The 16,876-nt window shown below is 48.6% G+C and overlaps 2 protein-coding genes across 2 annotated transcripts in view; one reads left to right on the forward strand and one right to left on the reverse strand.

Moving 5' to 3' along the window:
- Positions 1-16,876, reverse strand: part of LOC134908946 (aminopeptidase NAALADL1-like) — a 117,885-nt gene that overhangs the window by 91,117 nt on the left and 9,892 nt on the right. The window lies entirely within an intron of this gene.
- Positions 7,390-16,876, forward strand: part of ENPP4 (ectonucleotide pyrophosphatase/phosphodiesterase 4) — a 41,999-nt gene continuing 32,512 nt past the window's right edge. Inside the window, exon 1 of the mRNA XM_063915218.1 lies at positions 7,390-7,540. The gene's annotated coding sequence lies outside the window, so the exon portion shown is untranslated. The remainder of the gene's footprint in view (positions 7,541-16,876) is intronic.

Below are 16,876 nucleotides of genomic sequence, written 5' to 3' on the forward strand. Positions count from 1 at the left end.
ACATCTACACAATACTTCAAACATTTGCATTAGACAAGGCACATTTACCATATCTATATTTGGAATTTTTCCAGTTCAATGTTTATGGCCAATTATGCCTACAAAGTGTTCTTCTGGTATTCTTTGAAGACTTAATTGGTCAGGACCATTGTCATTCATTACACTAATTGGATTCGTAATTGAGAAAGGCTTGTGGAGCCTTATTTAACTTAAAATTTGAAAAAAAAACCCATTGATGTGCGTTTTTTCGCAAAAGCTTGTGCAAATTTAAGACGAATGTGTAAATCTACGATGAGTTAGGATTTTAACGATGAGGTTTGTGCTTATGCGATGGGTTTGCATTAATGCGTTGTCATTTGGCATACGCCTACTTTGTGTACTACTGCGTACGAAATAGCAAAAATACGTTGGGGGTGGATATTCGCTATTGTACAACGTAATCGCAATTTTGCGAATATGTTGTGCGAACGAAAAAAATAGCGAACAACTCGGAATGACCACCCATGTGCACTGCAGGTGGGGCAGATATGTGCAGAGAGAGTTAAGGGCCCTACTCACTGGCCGACCCGCCGCCGAGCTGCCCGACGGCGGATACGGCCGACGAGCGACCCGGCGGCGGGGGGGCAGTGACGGGGGGAGTGAAGTTTCTTCACTCCCCCCGTCACGCGGCTGCATTGAAGTGCAGGCAAATATGGACGAGATCGTCCATATTGGCCTGCATGCACAGCCGACGGGAGACCAGCGATGAACGAGCGCGGGGCCGCGCATCGTTCATCGCTGGAGTCTCCACACTGAAAGATATGAACGAGTTCTCGTTCATTTATGAACGAGATCGTTCATATCTTTCAAAAATTCGGCCAGTGTGTAGGGCCCTTTAGATTTGGGTGTGGTGTGTTCAATCTGCAATCTAAATTGCAGTGTAAAAATAAAGCAGCCAGTATTTACCCTGCACAGAAACAAAATAACCCACCCAAATCTTACTCTCTCTACACGTTATATCTGCCTCCCCTGCAGTGCACATGGTTTTGCTAACAAATTTGCTGCTGCGATCAACTCTGAATTACCCCCAGTGTCCGAAAGCAGGACTGTCCCGTTGGAATTGGGACAGTTGGGAGGTATGCCATAACTCTAAGGGGCATATTCACTAAAGAGTGGGTTGTTTTAAAACAACAATAGAAACAAATGCTAAACCAGACAGTCTACCATTTATTTCTATTGCCGTTTTAAAACCATTGCTCAAGGCTGCCAATGATCGGCTTCTTTAATAACCCATGCCTTAGTAAATCTGACTCATCAGCAGGCCTGCAAGTGTGGCGAAACGCTCGGGTACGGCGTATCGCTAAGAATTTAGCCACCAGTACGCCGTACCCTCCGTTCACACTATACCCGCGGTTAGCGGCTATTATTGCAGCAAACTCCGATGCCGAGCTCCACCTCCACTTCCCGGTCTGCTGGGAGCAGGGCCGGCGCCACCACTAGGCAGCTTTAGGCAGCTGCCTATGGGCGCCGGCCACGTGAAGGCGGCTGCTCACGCTGCCGGTGAGCGATTCTCCTCTTCCTTAAGAGGAATGTTACGGGCGTTAGTGCAGCAAGGAGCGGAAGACAGTTGCTATAGCAACTGTAACAATATCCGTCAGCACGCTGCTTACTCTATGTGCATAGAGTATTAGAGCTGCTGCCGATGGGTTACACTGACCGTGCTGAAGGGATGACGCGGCCGCCCAACTGTTATCAGCTGGCCGCCCGCACGGACAATGTTACACACCCATCAGCTCTAATACTCTCTGCACATAGAGTAAGCAGCTGCTGCCGGATATTGTTACAGTTGCTATAGCAACTGTCTTCCGCTCCTCGCCGCGGTAACTGCCGTCATACTCCCGCCCCGCACCAAGAAGAAGCTCGATTTCTTATATAAAGGGTCAGGGTGGGAGGGGGGAAATACTTAGGGGGTGGGGGACCATTAGATCTATACAGTAAAGGGAGGGGGTGAGGGTGTATATTTAAATATATAAAAGGCAGAAAGGAATGATAATATATATATATATATATGATGTGTATATGTATGTGTGTATATATATATATATATATATATATGTATGTATGATGTGTGTATATATGTATATATTATATATATATATATATATATAGGTCGTGTTTTTTTTTAATGGCCCAGCGTGCTCATGTTCCCCCCACCGCTGCTCCCAGTCACGGCGGTGCCGGAGCTCTGAACTACACTACTCCGCAGCAGTTACGGCGGACACACACTCCCCCTCCCTCCTCCAGCAGCCGCCCGTGCACAGTGCCTCGATTCCTCCAATTACTCAACCGGGCGCCACCAATTACTCAACCGGGCTGCATAGACGCTGGCGCTCGGATCCTCCTGCTGCCGGCCTCTTCTTCGGACTGTGCCTGGGTCCGCGCTGCAGAACTCCCTTGTCGACAGTGACACCCTGCAGCTCAAGCTAAGATTGACTGGACATGGCAGTGGTGAGTGTCTGCTGGAGAGCCCTGTGCCCTCCTACCCCCCCATTCCCCATGTGTGTGGACCCTCCCTCTGTGTGCGTGACACCTTGTGCCCCCCTGTCTTTGTGTGTGTGTGTCACCCAGTGCTACCCTGTCCCTGTTGCCCTGTGTGATGACCCCCCCGGCCCATGTATGGTGCTTTGTACACCCCCTGCGTGTGTGATACCCTGTCCACCGTGTTTCGGCTCATACTGTGTGCTATAATGTGAATTTCGGCTCATACTGTGTGCTATAATGTGAATTTCGGCTCATACTGTGTGTTATAATGTGAATTTCGGCTCATTCTGTTTGCTATAATGGAATTTCGACTCATACCGTGTGCTATAATGTGAATTTTGGCTCATTCTGTGTGCTGTAATGTGAATTTTGGATCATATTGTGGGGTATAATGTGAATTTTGGCTCATTCTGTGTGGTGTAATGTGAATTTCGGCTCATTCTGTGTGCTATAATGTAAATTTCAGCTCATTCTTTGTGCTATAATGTGAATTTTGGCTCATTCTGTGTGCTATAAATATGAATTTCGGCTCATACCGTGTGATCTAATGTGAATTTCAGCTCATACCGTGTGCTATAATGTAAATTCCGGCTCATACCATGTACTATAATGTGAATTTCAGCTCATACCGTGTGCTATAATGTGAATTTCGGCTCATACTGTGTGCTATAATGTGAATTTCGGCTCATATTGTGTGGTATAATGTGAAAGGGGCACCAGTACTAGATAGTATAAGGGATACTACACTGAAGGACATGCCCCCTTTTGAGTGGCCTCTCCCCCTTTTCCGGAGCGAGCGCACCATAGGCATGCACATAATTGCAACCTTTACTTTTCTATACACCCACTTCAAAATTTCCAATTCGACCACTGCATAGATAAATGTATAGGCCCCCTGAAGGCTTAATCCAGCCCTGGTCTAGCAGTTTTCGCGCACCCTGGGTAGAATGCCTACAACATTACAGTAGTAATCTGTCCTGAAGTTCCCACTAAGTTGAGTCAGCTGGATGGGATGTACTAACAGTAAAATGCGATAAAACCTGTTTTCTGGGGTTTACCACATTTCCTGTATGTATTAAGACTCGATGTGTGGTTGGGGGGGGGGCAGCAGTCTGAAATTTTGCCTAGGATGTTGAGAAGCCTTGCACCGGCCCTGGCTGGGAGCATGACTGTGATTGACATAATCACACTCCCGCGGACCCTGGGGGCTGGCTGGGCATGTTGTGTCGCCGCTACGTCTGATCTTTGGCTTCCCACGGCAAGCATCTCGTATTCTCCATGTTCACAGGGGGGCAGGCAGAAGGGGCGGCGAAACTAGGAGGAAATCAAGTACCAGCGGCTGCCTGAGGCTGGGCAAACAACAGTGGGCATGGTGAATTTAATCAGATTCAGAATACAATTATTTATATATATATATATATATATATATATATACACGGCGGAGTGTATCACAATCAGGAGCCAGTTCGTGAGCCAATCAAAGCTCACAGACCAGCAGCCAATCAGGAGCCGCAAGTGCCAGACCGCGAGCTTTAACACAGGAGAGGGGCAGGGGAGGCACGCGCTGCGCTCTCGTCCCCTCGGACACAGTGACAGCAGAGCCGGTGAGTTGCACTGCTGGGGGCATATGTATATCTGGCACTATGGGGGGCATATGTGTATCTGGCACTGTGGGGGCATATGTGTATCTGGCACTATAGGGAGGCATATGTGTATCTGGCACTGTGGGGGCATATCTGGCACTGTGGGGACATAAGTGTATCTGGTACTGTGGGGGCATATGTGTATCTGGCACTGTGGGGGCATATCTCGCACTGTGAAGGCATATCTGGCACTGTGTGGGCATATATGTATCTGGCACTGCACTACTGGAAGCATATGTGTATATGCCACTATTGGGGGCATATGTGTATCTGGCACTATTGGGGGCATATGAGTATCTGGCTCTGCACTAGTGGGGTCATATGTGTATCTTGCCCCCCATATGTGTATCACGCCCCCATTTTCATTGGCCAAGCCCCATGTGGCCACACCCATTTTTGGGCAGTACCACTAAGAATTTTTTTCTACTTGCACCACTGCGCCATCAGTAATATTCAAGACAAACTGGCAATATAATGTTAGTTATACAACGGTCCAACAACCCCTTATTATTTACATAAAGCACAGACAAGACCTTTTTTATGCAAGCCCATTTGCTTGTCCTCTATGCTTGTCCACTTCCCGGTCCTTGAAATAATAATGTGCATTTACATCTACAGTAAGCTTTCCAAATACTTCAGGAAATAAGCCTGGTAATACCACTAAGAATACCACGCTGATGTCCCAACTGCTCCTCCTTTACTAGCGCACTCTTTCTTCATTTCAAACATTTTTTTCCTACTAAAATACTAATGCATGATTTATCTTTCATTATGTGTTACATTACTCATGAGCGCTAGGGGCGAGGAGGACTAGCTTTACTAGAGATGACCCACACGCCCCAAACCATCGTAGGTTTTAAGTTGGTTTTGGCTTTTGCAAAGTTCTCATTTTTAGATTACTAAAATATAAATAAATGTAACACATGTATATATATCAGTTACACTTATTTACAGTTTATTTTATAATAACCACATAATTAGCAACATAGGGAGTGAGGTAGAAGTAAATGTGTATGTCTGTTAGTCAAACCCTACACTTCAATGCAAAAAGCTAAACCAGGCAATTATCGCTGTCCGAACCTGTACTCCAGTGGATGGGTAGAGCAGACAGGTCCAGAGGTTCTGATCTGACTGTAACAGTAATGCCAAGGGGAGGAACTGACAGAGAAGAGGTCAGTCTGTGAGGGAGGGGCAGTCAGACATGGGTGGCACACAGGGTGGGTTAAGATAAGAACTTTAAGGTTTTCATAAAGAAATGGGTTTTAAGAGCCTGGCTAAATGGGGTAGGAGAGTCTCTTCCATTTATCTCCATCCGCTTTATTTCTCTCCAAGGCTTAGTACATAGGGCCTAATTCAGACCTGATCGCTCGCTAGGTTTTTTTTGCATTGCAGCAAACAAATAGTCGCCGCCCAAAGGGGAGTGTATTTTTGCTGTGCAAGTGTGCGAACGCATGTGTAGCAGAGCTGTACAAACAGATCTTGTGCAGTCTCTGCCCAGCCCAGCCGCTGCGATCACTTCAGCCTGTCCGGGACCAGAATTGACATCAGACACCCGCCCTGCAAACACTTGGACACGCCTACGTTTTTCCAAACACTCCCAGAAAACGGTCAGTTGACACCCACAAACGCCTTCTTCCTGTCAATCTCCTTGCATTCATCTGTGCGAATGAATCCTTCGCACAAACCCTTTGCAGCGGTGTGACACACCGGCGCAGTGCAGCTCTGACGCATGTGCAGTTTGGATCTAATCGCCCGCTGTGCGAAAATGAACAGCAGTGATCAAATCTGAATTATCCCCATAGACCCCATATCTATTAGTACTTGCAAAATCACATCAAACTAATACCCCTTTTCCACTAGCTCAAAAAACACGGGTAAATGCACGGGGGCGCGCATTTACCTGTGTATTTTGCTAGTGGAAAAGGGTCAACCCGGATCAAGTGACCCGGGAATCCTACCCGGTTAGCTTACGGAGTTGAACACGAGACTGCTCCCGTTCACAGTCTATGGAAGGGCGGCGCTGGGAGATCCTGTGATCTCCCAGCGCCGCCCCTGCCGCGTCGCTAGCAGCAGTGACATGCGGTGGGGTGAGGCAGAGCCTTTCCTGGCATACTAACGTTTGTGCCAGAGTTTTGACTGTATAAAGTATATGAAAAATACAAAGAATATGTTTGAAATATCTACTGTGCATTATTCTAATAATTTTTATAGCCAAAACTCTGGAGTAAAAAGTCTATGGCAGGTGAGGCAGTGCCTCACCTGTGTATCCTTTCCACACATCTCTAATCAAATCTCACCAGATTTCCAGGAGTTTATACTGCTGCACCTGTGTATAATGCCCAGATGTATATACTGCTGCACCTGTGTATAATGCCCAGATGTATATACTGCTGCACCTGTGTATAATGCCCAGATGTATATACTGCTGCACCTGTGTATAATGCCCAGATGTACGCTTTGGCTCAAAAATTGCATGTAAATCTGGCTCTGGTTCTAGCCAGTGCCTCCTGAGCTATTTAGCTCACCACACGTCCCTGGCTAGCAGCGTTACCAACCCGGCATATTGCCGGGTTGGTGAGCGCAGTGGGAAAGGGGGCTGAGCTCGGGCCGCAGCCAGGTAGCACCCGCATCAGGCTCCTGACTGCGACCCGTGCTTTGTGGTGGAAAAGGGGCATAATACTGATCTGTAACATTAGAATTGCAGAAAAACACTGTGTACAAATATAAAATAATAGCACTACCTTCCAGCCTATTGCCACATCACAACCCGAATAACACGTGTGACTGCAGGTAGTGGAGTACCATGGATTAAAGCTATCTATCTATCTATCTATCTATCTATCTATCTATCTATCTATCTATATATAATATATAGACACTCTGCATTGGATCTACATAGACTCATAGGGGGAGATTAAAATGTTTTAAAAGTCGGTTGGGTGTCTGTTTTTCCCTGTCTAATAGATAGGAAAAAACAGACTCCCAACTGATTTTTCAAACATTTGAATCCCCCCCATAGAGTAGTGTATGTTACAGACAGAGAATAATGATTGGTCATAGACAGCCGTTCATACAGGTTTATGCCATCGATGGTTCCTTCAACGTAATACATCGATGGTGGGCGCACCGATGTCCATCACTTGTGGAGAGGGGGGTCTATAACACGTGACCAGAGCCCGCAGGCTGTCGTTGACGTCACGCTCCAGTCAAGTGGAAGGAGCTCCCCTCTCGGTGCCAATCGCGGCGCTCGGACGCTAGAGCGCTGGTAGCTCTAGCCAATCAGAGGGCGGGGTGTGTGACAGACAGGGCGGCTCCGCCCCTGTAAGGTGCCCGCTGCTGCGGGTGAGGTCGGAGTGTGCTAGGCGGCTCGGAGTGAGGTGAGTGACCCGGGCAGGGTATCTCGGAGCTCCTCCGTGCGGGGGATCACTGGGGGAGTGACCTGCTGCTGCTGCAGCTTGTCCCACTTCTTTTCTGCTGCTGCCAGGGGCTTGGGTGGTCCTGCTGGTGGCTATAGCATACGGGTTATACACAGCAATCTCTGCCTGCCTCTCTCTCTCTCTCTTTCTCCCCCCCTCTCCTGTATTTGGAAAATAAGTGGGAAAAGCAGCAGCGGCAGCCCTGGGTGGTATATTACCTTATTACACATTTCCTGGTCAGCACTGCCAGCATGTAGGTCATATGTAATACTAATAATGCCTGTCAGGGCTGGGGGTGCTTATTACTGTGAGAGTAGGTTGTATAGTCCCTATATATTGGGGGGTGGTAGGTGGGCAGGTGGTCTGGGGGGTTAGCCCATATATATGGGGCTGTATGGGCATTTCCCTTGGTGGTGTGGAGGGAGGCCCCCTCCCAGGCATCCCTATAAGTAGGGGACGGGGTGCTGTGTGGAGGTCAGCTCTGTAGCAGGGGTACAGAAGTATAATGCAGAGCATTGCTTTGGGTACTGCCAGCTATTCCTATTGGTGAGAGTACCTGCGGGGGTCTCCTCGATGCTGCAGTAACTAGATACAGCGCCCCCCCCCCCCCCCCCAAAGCAGTGACGCTGCTGCTGTGTTACTTCCTGCATCCCTCTGTCCTGCGCACCTGAGTATACAATATATATACTGTGTATGCCTTTGTCATCGTGTCAGGTGCTCAGCGCTCCTGTTATCCGGCTGTCTCGGTGGACTTCGGCCAAGAACGTGAAATAGAAATGATAGCGCTTTGTGTTTTATCATGCTAACCACTGCTATGAATGTGCCAGGTGTAGCCAGGAGTCAGGATGACTGGACATGATGGCATGTTCCACAGTATGTGCCCCGGGCTGGTATGGCAAATTGCTGTTTACATTATATTGGGATTGGTGGACAAACCAGAAGGCTCAGGAAGCTTGAAGGTGCTCCAGCCGGTTTTTGCAGACTGGAGCCACGTTACATTTTTTTTTTTTTTTAATGGCAAATCTTGAACGGCAAACAGAATAGTGATCCCAGTTCAGCGCAGTACCACAAATCGTGGCATTGTACAATGGGAGGAGGGGCCGTGGTGGTGGCGTCACCACCCAACACCCATATGTTCCCCTTCCAGGATCTTCCGATGGGGCCAGAGAAATGTTACAAGCATAAATAACTCATTATGCAAACGCTTCCACGTGTCTTATTAAATACAAGTGTCCAGAAACCTACAGTTCTCAGGCCGGATTATGTTGCTTGTTTGTACACACAGCCCAGAATGCTGCAGGCCAGCGTGAAGGTTATTGGGATCTAGTAAACACTATCATGTTCCACTGTAACCTGTATAACCCAGCAGCAAGGCGGTGTAGTGTTACTGTGCACAGGCTGTAATCGGCGTCGCTGTAGATATACCGGGGATCGCTCTATAGCATTACTGGCGTTAATTAGCAGTAACGCTGCCTAGATACTGGGAGAACTTTGTATCTGACACACAGGACTCAGCAGCTCAAATCCTGTTCCGCCAATAGTCTGCGTTCACAGAGTCCCATTACCCGAGTTACTAAGCCCAAAGTTACGTCCTGGCCTGATTCTGTAACCCGACTGACTGGAATTTCTGGCTCTAGACGTTGAAGCACCTCAGAACTATTTCTAGGATGAGGAAATAAGTATGTGAGCCAGGGATAGAGGCCCTTGTTATGTGCTGTGCCAGGGTGCTGTTCTAACCACCAGCAGATATACGTATATACGTATATCTGCAGATATACGCAACCAAGATCTCCGTATTATCTGACTATTATGTAGGAATATTATTCACTCAGTGTGCATTAGGGAACCTTTGTTTTTTCCTTCACAGAATTACCCCTCCCTTTTAGCACCTGAGTGACATCACTATCTGATTGAGCAGTTCACCATTTTTTTGCATTGTATTGAGAGGCATGAACGGGTCAGCATTAGGAGGGATTGCTGACTCTAGACTGCCATAGGGGGAAGTCAGGGGTATCCCCAGGTAAGCTGGCTCTCAGATGCTGTAGGAGCCATTACCATGTGGCCTTACACTGGGAATTCAACCCAGACATATTTGGAATTATTTATGGGGTGGGTGTGGGGTGTGGTGGCCCCTGTGTCGGTATCGCTGGGCTGCTTCAGGTCGGCACACCCTAACACTTTATTAACACTTATGAGTTTCCCTATCACTTTGTATATATTTTTGTATTATTTTAATCACACCACTCACATAGCACTTCTGTGCTTCTTATTAACCCTATTAACTCTCACCTGTGTGCTGACCTGGGGTAGCCGACCTGTGCCGACATTATGGGGTCCTGCACCCCGGACCCATACCTAATATTAGGGACCCCCAGTGACGGAGAGGCCTTGTCGATCGGCCTGGGGGCTTAACCCTATATCTGCAGATATACGCAACCAAGATCTCCGTATTATCTGACTATTATGTAGGAATATTATTCACTCAGTGTGCATTAGGGAACCATTGTTTTTTCCTTCACAGAATTACCCCTCCCTTTTAGCACCTGAGTGACATCACTATCTGATTGAGCAGTTCACCATTTTTTTGCATTGTATTGAGAGGCATGAACGGGTCAGCATTAGGAGGGATTGCTGACTCTAGACTGCCATAGGGGGAAGTCAGGGGTATCCCCAGGTAAGCTGGCTCTCAGATGCTGTAGGAGCCATTACCATGTGGCCTTACACTGGGAATTCAACCCAGACATATTTGGAATTATTTATGGGGTGGGTGTGGGGTGTGGTGGCCCCTGTGTCGGTATCGCTGGGCTGCTTCAGGTCGGCACACCCTAACACTTTATTAACACTTATGAGTTTCCCTATCACTTTGTATATATTTTTGTATTATTTTAATCACACCACTCACATAGCACTTCTGTGCTTCTTATTAACCCTATTAACTCTCACCTGTGTGCTGACCTGGGGTAGCCGACCTGTGCCGACATTATGGGGTCCTGCACCCCGGACCCATACCTAATATTAGGGACCCCCAGTGACGGAGAGGCCTTGTCGATCGGCCTGGGGGCTTAACCCTATATCTGCAGATATACGCAACCAAGATCTCCGTATTATCTGACTATTATGTAGGAATATTATTCACTCAGTGTGCATTAGGGAACCATTGTTTTTTCCTTCACAGAATTACCCCTCCCTTTTAGCACCTGAGTGACATCACTATCTGATTGAGCAGTTCACCATTTTTTTGCATTGTATTGAGAGGCATGAACGGGTCAGCATTAGGAGGGATTGCTGACTCTAGACTGCCATAGGGGGAAGTCAGGGGTATCCCCAGGTAAGCTGGCTCTCAGATGCTGTAGGAGCCATTACCATGTGGCCTTACACTGGGAATTCAACCCAGACATATTTGGAATTATTTATGGGGTGGGTGTGGGGTGTGGTGGCCCCTGTGTCGGTATCGCTGGGCTGCTTCAGGTCGGCACACCCTAACACTTTATTAACACTTATGAGTTTCCCTATCACTTTGTATATATTTTTGTATTATTTTAATCACACCACTCACATAGCACTTCTGTGCTTCTTATTAACCCTATTAACTCTCACCTGTGTGCTGACCTGGGGTAGCCGACCTGTGCCGACATTATGGGGTCCTGCACCCCGGACCCATACCTAATATTAGGGACCCCCAGTGACGGAGAGGCCTTGTCGATCGGCCTGGGGGCTTAACCCTATATCTGCAGATATACGCAACCAAGATCTCCGTATTATCTGACTATTATGTAGGAATATTATTCACTCAGTGTGCATTAGGGAACCATTGTTTTTTCCTTCACAATATATATACTGTGTATGCCTTTGTCATCGTGTCAGGTGCTCAGCGCTCCTGTTATCCGGCTGTCTCGGTGGACTTCGGCCAAGAACGTGAAATAGAAATGATAGCGCTTTGTGTTTTATCATGCTAACCACTGCTATGAATGTGCCAGGTGTAGCCAGGAGTCAGGATGACTGGACATGATGGCATGTTCCACAGTATGTGCCCCGGGCTGGTATGGCAAATTGCTGTTTACATTATATTGGGATTGGTGGACAAACCAGAAGGCTCAGGAAGCTTGAAGGTGCTCCAGCCGGTTTTTGCAGACTGGAGCCACGTTACATTTTTTTTTTTTTTTTAATGGCAAATCTTGAACGGCAAACAGAATAGTGATCCCAGTTCAGCGCAGTACCACAAATCGTGGCATTGTACAATGGGAGGAGGGGCCGTGGTGGTGGCGTCACCACCCAACACCCATATGTTCCCCTTCCAGGATCTTCCGATGGGGCCAGAGAAATGTTACAAGCATAAATAACTCATTATGCAAACGCTTCCACGTGTCTTATTAAATACAAGTGTCCAGAAACCTACAGTTCTCAGGCCGGATTATGTTGCTTGTTTGTACACACAGCCCAGAATGCTGCAGGCCAGCGTGAAGGTTATTGGGATCTAGTAAACACTATCATGTTCCACTGTAACCTGTATAACCCAGCAGCAAGGCGGTGTAGTGTTACTGTGCACAGGCTGTAATCGGCGTCGCTGTAGATATACCGGGGATCGCTCTATAGCATTACTGGCGTTAATTAGCAGTAACGCTGCCTAGATACTGGGAGAACTTTGTATCTGACACACAGGACTCAGCAGCTCAAATCCTGTTCCGCCAATAGTCCGCGTTCACAGAGTCCCATTACCCGAGTTACTAAGCCCAAAGTTACGTCCTGGCCTGATTCTGTAACCCGACTGACTGGAATTTCTGGCTCTAGACGTTGAAGCACCTCAGAACTATTTCTAGGATGAGGAAATAAGTATGTGAGCCAGGGATAGAGGCCCTTGTTATGTGCTGTGCCAGGGTGCTGTTCTAACCACCAGCAGATTACACTATACAGTACTTATTGTTAGGTTAGGAAGATCTGCAGAGGTGTCCTGCTGGTACTGTATGCAGTTGCCATCTCTCCATTAATGATGTTGACATTCAGTGTCGACAGCACATTATTATCCTTTATGTGGTGCCACAAGGGTTCCGCAGCACCTTACAAAGTACATAAACATGAGAACAAGACAAGGAATCTGCTTACAGTGCAAGGCAATGCCGGAAAAGTACACGGTATATAAACGTTGCTGCATCATGGTCTTAACACTCAAGTAAGCAGCAGGGTGGCCGCAACTGACGGTTAGGTGCTGCAGTAGGGAGTATGGAGTAGAGCGGGCCTGGCCAACCTGTGGCTCTCCAGATGTTGTCAAACTACACATCCCAGCATGCCCTGTTACAGTTTTAGCATTCCCTAACCGCAAAACTGTGGGAAAGCATGATGGGACCTTTAGTTTTACAACAGCTGGAGAGCCACAGGTTGGCCAGGCCTGGAGTAGAGGATAGTCATATGGGCCCTAAACAGTTTGCCACCCGTCGCCGAGCTGCCCGACGGCGTATATGGCAGACGGATGACCCGTCTTCACTCCCCCTGTCACCCGGCTCCATAGCCCTACACAGTTTGCCACCCGTCGCCGAGTTGCCCGACGGCGTATATGGCAGACGGGTGACCCGTCTTCACTCCCCCTGTCACCCGGCTCCATAGCTGTGCAGGCAAATATGGACGAGATCATCCATATTGGCCTGCATGCACAAGTGACGGGGCACCGGCGATGAACGAGCGCGGGGCCGCACATCGTTCATCGCTGGTGCCTCCACACTGAAAGAAGAAAGATATGAACGGTATCTCGTTCATATCTTGCAGTATTATCGCCCAGTGTGTAGGGCCCATAAGTAAGGAAGGCTAAGGGATGACACAGATGGGGTAGACAGTGAGCATGTAATGGGGTTAGAATGGGTAATGGCTGGGTGTGATGAAGAAGTGGGTCTTGAGAGCCCATTTGAAGTTTTGTAGAGGTGGAATGTCTGATGGGGATAGTGATGTACTAAGAATCGTTATTTATGCTGGTATGTACTTAGAAATGCGATTAAAATCACAAAGGACAGCTCTCCCAATACCAGCTATCCTTTGTGATAGAAGGACTTCCAGGTTTTTGTACCCGAGAGCCTTTCTGTGCACGTGCAGACTGATGCACGCACCACGGGGAATACAGGCATGCCGCATGTCATTTTAATCAGCAGCATTCGTCTAATATGATGCATTTTTGGGTTAAAATGCACAAAAAGACGCCTGGCGTTAGTAAACCTGCTTACAACTAGGCAAGGCTAGAATGGCTGTTTAACGTGACTGCAGCAATGATGGAGGACACATCTGTATAAACATATATGTTATGCTGTATGCTGGCTGGTACCCCGGGGATTGGCAGCGCTGTATATAACAACCGCAGCGCGACACCCAGGACTCCGCATTAGGCTTCACTGACCTTCTAAGCCCAGACTCCTGTGAAACCAGCCAATGGGAGTCTGGGGGCAGGCTTAGAAGGAGGGTGAAGCCTAATGCTCCTGAGTCCTGGTTGCCACACTGCGGCAGTGATACACACCGGGCTGCCGATCCCCAGGATAGCCAGCCAGCACATATATTAAATACAGCATCACACGTATGTTTATATGTGCTAAGCAAACCCCTTGCGCTGTGTGATTGGCGCTGCAGCCGCCGGTGGTTGGCAGCATTCATTTAGAGGAGGAGCAAGGAGGGCGGGCGGTAGTGTGAAGGGAGATGAGGTCAGAGATGTGAATGGGTGAGGGCTTTGTAAGTGAGAGTGAGTATTTAAATTGAGTTTTGAAGGGAAGGGAGGACAGTATAGGGCTTGTAGGAAAGGGGAGGCAGACGTAGTACGCTTGGAGAGGAAGATGAGCCAATGTTTGGAGAACAGTGTGTGCATCCTGAATGTCAACATAATGAATTTAGTCATTGTTGAACAGCATAGTGAACCCTTTTTTTGACACCATCTACAGTGACTGCCGAAAGCTACTTGTAAGAGTGTCACTGCTGTTACTGTAAAGAACTCCTCCCAGCTGGCAATGAGATCCTCTATATGTACTGTAAATTACTTGTAGACATGCCAGAAAACTGAACATCCATACTGATGACTTCTGTCCCATACAATTGCTTAGTGCCTCTCTAGCTGTGTGCAGATTATACAGTTATCAGGACGATCGGCCAGTTCTCACCTGGTTGGTCTGATTATTGCACAATGCGTATGCAGCGCCATTGGATCTGCTCCAATCGTCGGCCCCGACGGGCTGATGTCTGTACACACTGCATCCGCTGCAGGACATGGTCTGGCAACCTGCATGTGACAAGATCTAGGAATGATAATTGTGTCATGAATATTCCTCAGTTAGAAAATACATCGGGAAACACTACAGGGAGAGGGGGAGGGGGAGGGGGGGGGGGGGTTGTTCCAATTAGCCTCTGGGTCTGTTGAGCAGGGAATAGCTCCGGGTCTCTCTCACAGAGCTATTCAATAAAACGTCCTTCTCCCCACATGGTAAATTCTAGGTTAATGCGGAGTCAGTGGTTTTCCCCAAGTGCTAAATCCTAGAATGTGCCTTTTATTGCTGAAACGTCCACCTCTTTTTGGTTTAATGTGTTTTTCTTTTATACAGAAACTGTCTGTTTGCACTAACTAGAGCCGCTGACCTGAACTCCCTGGGGATGGCGTACCCGCTCCAGTGACTGGCCCTGGGCTACCTGGGGATGGCTTACCCGCTCCAGTGACTGGCCCTGGGCTACCTGGGGATGGCGTACCCGCTCCAGTGACTGGCCCTGGGCTACCTGGGGATGGCGTACCCGCTCCAGTGACTGGCCCTGGGCTACCTGGGGATGGCGTACCCGCTCCAGTGACTGGCCCTGGGCTACCTGGGGATGGCGTACCCGCTCCAGTGACTGGCCCTGGGCTACCTGGGGATGGCGTACCCACTCCAGTGACTGGCCCTGGGCTACCTGGGGATGGCGTACCCGCTCCAGTGACTGCTCAGACATAGTACACTATTATTATTATTTCTCTGACGTCCTAGTGGATGCTGGGACTCCGTCAGGACCATGGGGATTAGCGGCTCCGCAGGAGACAGGGCACAAAAATAAAGCTTTAGGATCAGGTGGTGTGCACTGGCTCCTCCCCCTATGACCCTCCTCCAAGCCTCAGTTAGGTTTTTGTGCCCGTCCGAGCAGGGTGCAATCTAGGTGGCTCTCCTAAAGAGCTGCTTAGAAAAAGTTTTTAGGTTTTTTATTTTCAGTGAGTCCTGCTGGCAACAGGCTCACTGCATCGAGGGACTTAGGGGAGAGAAGTGAACTCACCTGCGTGCAGGATGGATTGGCTTCTTAGGCTACTGGACACCATTAGCTCCAGAGGGATCGAACACAGGCCCAGCCATGGAGTCCGGTCCCGGAGCCGCGCCGCCGACCCCCCTTGCAGATGCCGAAGATTGAAGAGGTCCAGAAACAGGCGGCAGAAGACTTTTCAGTCTTCATGAGGTAGCGCACAGCACTGCAGCTGTGCGCCATTGTTGTCAGCACACTTCACACAGCGGTCACTGAGGGTGCAGGGCGCTGGGGGGGGCGCCCTGGGCAGCAATGTATAATACCTTTCTTATGGCTAAAAATACATCACATATAGCCCTTGAGGCTATATGGATGTATTTAACCCCTGCCAGATCTCACAAACTCCGGGAGAAGAGCCCGCCGAAATAGGGGGCGGGGCTTATTCTCCTCAGCACACAGCGCCATTTTCCTGCTCAGCTCCGCTGTGAGGAAGGCTCCCAGGACTCTCCCCTGCACTGCACTACAGAAACAGGGTAAAACAGAGAGGGGGGGCACTTTTTTTGGCGATATTACTATATTTAAGCTGCTATAAGGATACAACACTTATATAGGGTTGTTCCCATATATATTATAGCGCTTGGGTGTGTGCTGGCAAACTCTCCCTCTGTCTCCCCAAAGGGCTAGTGGGGTCCTGTCTTCAATAGAGCATTCCCTGTGTGTCTGCTGTGTGTCGGTACGTGTGTCGACATGTATGAGGACGATGTTGGTGTGGAGGCAGAGCAATTGCCGGTAATGGTGATGTCACCCCCCAGGGAGTCGACACCGGAATGGATGGCTTTGTTTATGGAATTACGTGATAATGTCAGCACATTACAAAAATCAGTTGACGACATGAGACGGCCGGCAAACCAGTTAGTACCTGCCCAGGCGTCTCAGACACCGTCAGGGGCTGTAAAACGCCCTTTACCTCAGTCGGTCGACACAGACCGAGACACGGACACTGAATCTAGTGTCGACGGTGAAGAAACAAACGTATTTTCCAGTAGGGCCACACGTTATATGATCACGGCAATGAAGGAG

The sequence above is a fragment of the Pseudophryne corroboree genome, chromosome 4 (assembly GCF_028390025.1).
Source record: "Pseudophryne corroboree isolate aPseCor3 chromosome 4, aPseCor3.hap2, whole genome shotgun sequence".
Classification (NCBI taxonomy): Eukaryota; Metazoa; Chordata; class Amphibia; order Anura; family Myobatrachidae; genus Pseudophryne; species Pseudophryne corroboree.